General features: G+C 38.1%; 1 long non-coding RNA gene across 5 annotated transcripts; it reads left to right on the top strand.

The window, feature by feature from the left end:
* Window positions 1–241: 241 nt before the first annotated feature.
* Window positions 242–4,753, top strand: LOC119733398. Of its 5 annotated transcripts, none has more exons than XR_005271812.1 (8): window positions 242–431; window positions 966–1,059; window positions 1,366–1,462; window positions 1,808–1,881; window positions 2,373–2,517; window positions 3,406–3,671; window positions 4,220–4,292; window positions 4,589–4,753. It is a non-coding gene; the product is annotated as an uncharacterized LOC119733398 (long non-coding RNA). The 5 variants fall into 5 exon arrangements; XR_005271810.1 differs by having other exon boundaries at window positions 1,804–1,881; window positions 4,216–4,292; window positions 4,589–4,752; XR_005271809.1 differs by having other exon boundaries at window positions 1,804–1,881; window positions 4,589–4,752.
* The last annotated feature ends 423 nt before the right edge of the window (window positions 4,754–5,176 follow it).

A 5,176-nucleotide genomic window follows, 5' to 3' on the forward strand; every position in this document is an offset into this window, starting at 1 on the left:
GATTCTATAAGTCAAAACAACTGCAGTTCGCCTTTCACGAGGGGACGTGGGTCCTACGCAGCGGCCTGGAAACCCTAGGATGCCGTGCCATAAAGGAGCAGGTAGTGCGTCCCTCTTTATAGGGGCGTGGCCCTGTATTCACAGCCGGCAAACGCTGCTACTTCCTCAGAACGCATGAACCTGTAATGGGGATGGACTGAGGGGGGCACGCATATAGGTTAGGGTACTCTTCTGATCCTTCGGGGTTGGGGGGGCGTACCGGACAGTCGGCAACTGTGCATGGCCCTCCGGGGCCGGCCTTTTGCCCAGCAATGGACCTGACGATACTGAAAGCGTGTTTGGGGCTGGTATCCTGGGACCTTCACATGGTGGCCCTGTTTAAACCAATCTTACCAGGATGTGCTTCCAGAAGGGTTACATCTAAAAACAAGGTAAGATTTTAAGAAGGAATGACTTTTTGAAGAAATTTGAAAATCTAATTAGCAACTTTTGAAAAATAAATTCTCAACAAACATCAAAATTATTGCCAATCAGTCAACATGGACTTCAATTTTAGACCCCAAAAAACATTCCATTTGTTTCTTGGATCATTATTTTTTCCATCTAGTAAACCAAAGCATTCTGTTGGAGAAAGATTTTAAAACCTTTTCTTACAATGGAAAACAATCTCCTCCTCTTTTTCTGACTGGAGTTCAGAGTGGGTAAACAAAGGCCTTTTTTTGTTGAAATTAAAATTGATTCCACCTCTCAAAATTTCACTCCAGTTTTAACTTGGCATTCTGAATCTATAGCTTAAAAATTCTGGGCGCGCTAAAAAAAGAGAACAAATAAGTAAAACAACACAAACAAAATTGCTTTTGTGTTTATAATTGGAAATACAAATTTGTGGACAAGATTTGTGTGCAAAATGTACTTTGAAAACTTGACCACTTGAATGATTGTTTTGTTTTTGATAACACTGCAAGGTACAAGCTACCACGGATGAGAAGCTTACTGGAGAGAAGAGGGAAAGTAGCGATGAACCAACAACTTCAGGGGAATCCGATCGTCCAATCCAAGGTGAGCATCTGATTGCAACTGATCCATTATAGACAGCAAAAGGAATGGAGAAACATCTTCAAAACGGCTGCAATTACGATCGGACATTTGTCTGTGAACAAATCAAATTCTGTACTGTGAAGTGCATTCTAAATTAATGGCTTTTGATGCTCTGCATGAGACGGTTTGAAATTGATTTTGTCAGGTCTGTCTGTTTCAAAATGCATCGACAAATTGAACAGTTTCAAAACTGAACAGTTTCCAGTTTAATTGATTAATATGAAAAGGAAATTCACCAATTTGCCACTTGATAATGTTGTTTGCAAGTTATTTTGTTATTGCAGTTTAACCCTCCCCCTCCCCACTGGAGATGAGAGGCTGTAGAGGAATTTGTTGTGATGACAATGAATCATTCTAATCAAAGGTGAGCAAAACATCTGACTGAAGATGATCAATTCAAGACAGCAAAGGGAACGGATAAACCTAAGAAAAGGCTGAAATTATGATGGCACATTTGCCAATTCAGAGGTCCTTGTCAGAGCAAAAAAATACATGCTCAAGTCAGATTGTGCATTTTTGATATGCTTGTCAATGCGACATGCTTGCTGGCTCGAAATTGGTTTTCGCAGTGCATTTTGGCAAATTTATTTCAATTCCACCGTTTGTCAAGAATTATGCTTTCTGGTCATTCTCAGCCCTGATCATTTATTTCCTTCAGATATCAAACATGAATTTCTTGTTTTTCTTTTCTTCCTTTCCTGATAGTCAGTATGGGCTCTGAGAAACACGCAGGAGACAAGATCTGCCGCAGTCATTGTTAGCAAGAACTACCAGTTTAATAAGGTCTATGATTTTGCACTTGTGCTTTGAAATCAAGGAGCAATTGTAGTTGACTTCCAAGGTAGAGAGTAGACTCTCTGCTGTTGACACAAAGATTTACACATGTGTATTTGAAGGACAGTTTTGCAAGTTGTGAACATATTTTTCAAACTACGAATGATTCGCTGATTGTGCATATGCCCTGAAAGTGTCCACTGGTTCCACCTCAGAAATTGCTTTCAAATGTGGTCATCCGATTATAGTCTCCATAATCTCTTGAGATCAATTCAAGTCTGCATGTCCTCTTGATAGTAACTACAACATTGATGTCTTATTTTGATGGAAACAAAATCTTCTTTGTAGTTGAGATGTTCTCAAATTCTGAAATTGTCTGATGATCCACTATGAGCCCTGTCTGATAAACACTATTCTAAGACCCCACTGTTCTCAATCCAATTCAAGTTGACTTGACTCTGATATGCCTTTTTGTTTCTATCTCACATCTCCCTCTGCAGGTGGACCACACAGACAGCACGATAGCCTTGCAAAGGATAGCGTTTCTCACGAGTGGATTTACAACTGACTGACCAATCAACCTTCATCAGAACTTTCTGAAGTAGTGGTGCTGGGAAAGTGGTGCTGGGAAAGCTAGGTTTTCAGGTTTGAAATGGAATGTTGTTCTAGGTTATGACTAGTTAAATGTTTGGTATTTTGTAAATGTATTTATTTTAACTGCATGTAAACACATAAAATTGTGATATTTTCTCCAAGATGTTTGATACTTGTGTAACAACAAAAATGGCTCACTAAGAAAAATTCTGCTTGAAATTATTATGTCACGATATACTTTTAGAAACTGGGACAAAAAAGAAAAGGAATCAAAGAAACCAAATAGACTTCTCAAATTTTGAATTTAGTCTGAAAAAAGGAGATCTTTCACACACGCAATACAATTTGTATCCTTAAATAAAAAAAGTTCTTTTCAATACATGAAAGCAATCTCAATCTGGATCAAACAACGAATTGAAAAGTTAAAATGAATTTGCCAAGGATAAAAATAAAACTTTCAAGGATAAAAATAATAAACAATTGGATACAATTTTTGGAAAATATTGAGAAAAACTAAGGTTTAGATAAATGGACAGCAAGAAAAAAAGTAAAAACCAAACAACATTATTGGAAAATGACTGTAAAAGCACAGCAATGATCTACAAACCAATGACTCCACAAGCAGACAAACCCAAGCAGGAAACAACTCCAGTTAGGAGCAACTTATAATGAAATACTGTGAACTATAAACTGCTGGTCTGCTGGCTACTACTAAAACGTGGCTTGTAGGGCTGTCCATTTTCAAATAATTTAGTATTTGATGATTTCCAAACTGCACTTAACCGAATGTTTGAATATTAGAAACTTGCCGATCAAGTGTGACACACGCAAGCTGCAGCTGCCTTCCTAGCTGGTCAACAATTGCATATAAAGCATGCTGGTTACAAATGACATGCGTTGATAGTATTGTCTCCTTTTCTTTGTCTGTGGCATCCATAGGGAGGTTGCTGACAGCCAGGTGATGACCAGCATCTTTCACTAGTAGTCTCCTGGTCTTCCACTGCATCTCGAATTTCTTGCCACCACAGACGGATGTTTCAGTGAAGTAGTTTTGCTCCAACCTCTCTGCCATCTGCCATGCGATGGGCGCTAGAGCACATCCCGTTGAGGAAGTCGGTAGCTAGGGGTGGAGGAGCAAAGTTCAAGTTAACAAAGCTGATGTTTAATGGTAGCTACTAGATATCCTGGATGCTGACTCTGCCTAGGTAGGTGATGTTGAATACGATAGAAATCACTAGCGAAAAGTTCTACATGAACAGCATGTGAAGTGACAGTCTCTAAAAAGAGAAGTGGTTCTGAAGATTTGAAGATTTAGTCAGTGATCTGTGACTGTCATCAGGAGAATGCCTAAACCTAAAGACAGGTGATCATTACTATAACCTGCTTCTTTGATGACAACCTTTGCAGACAATCCAAATTTCTCTTCTATACTGAAAGAGTGATTACTCCAGTGATATGAATTGGCCTACGACATGACTTCATTCATTAACATTCCCTGGTGGGGCTCCTGTAGCTATTTTTTTTATTATAGCACGTTAGACAGCTCTATGAACACAAAGATCAATCATAGACTGTTCTGTAACTTTCCATTCTGTTTGTCACATGTAGAAAATCTCGCTTGCCTCTTAAAGTCAGTCATTTGTTCCGGATAATAAACCATCTGAAATCAAATATTGTCTTCACCCTAGCAGGTATTTGTTTGCCACCATAACTAATCTATATTGCATTTCTTGTACATTCTTTGATAAGACAGGACCTTAGTAACCTGAGCAAGTCATCAGACGTCTGTTATCAGAACCACAAGAAGAGGAACACATGTGTTTCAGGTGAGCTAAGAACTTGTTCAATATACTTGAGTACTTGCTTTTGCAATATTTTTATGTGAATTATGGGTTGATAATAAATTCATACTAAAATTTTGACGTAGATGGGTACGCAAAGGAAGCTAAAATTCTAAATTCTATCTTCAAAACTCCTCCATACATATAGTTGTTCTCCCAAATCAGTGCAGCCTCAAAAGCTACAAAAGCCTGCAAAAAAAGTAATCATAAACTGCATGTATACAAGTATGCTATTTATATTCCATTTCCCTTTTTAATTTTTTTTTCAACTTGAATTTCAGGTTTTCCTGCTCTTACCAAGAAGACGTTGCTCTTGATGTTGGAATGCCCTGAAACTGCACCACTTTGTGATGACATCAAACATCAGAGAAACTACATCCAAGGTGCCTTGGGTCTATTTAGAATGTACTGGGCTATTAAATGTAAATGGTTTAAGGTATATGGGCAATTCCATGCTGGTGGAGACACAAGACCAAAAAAAAGTATAAGTTCAAGTTTGATTTGCTGAAGTGACACAATGTAACATTGCGTTTGTTAAAACTGTAATATAGTTTAGTCCCATGCGCGCACTATTTTCTGAGTTACGGTACACCGTCACATCAGTCTGCAAAGACGTCATGATGCCTTATGGATGCACTGGTAAGGAATTTTGAATTAGTCTTTTGCTTTCTATTCAGTAACATTTCCTCTCAATTTGCTATGTTACCATTTTGAGGGGGTCTTTGTGAAAATGGGTATTATTTTTAAGTTTTCAGTTCGAGTCAGATTTTGTTTGTAATAAGAGATACATATTGAATGATTTGAACGCCATCAAAAGTGATTTTATGTAAATGGCTACATTTCCTAACCAATGAAATATTCTGTTAGGC

This window comes from Patiria miniata, unplaced genomic scaffold (assembly GCF_015706575.1).
Source record: "Patiria miniata isolate m_02_andy unplaced genomic scaffold, ASM1570657v1 HiC_scaffold_25, whole genome shotgun sequence".
Classification (NCBI taxonomy): domain Eukaryota; kingdom Metazoa; phylum Echinodermata; class Asteroidea; order Valvatida; family Asterinidae; genus Patiria; species Patiria miniata.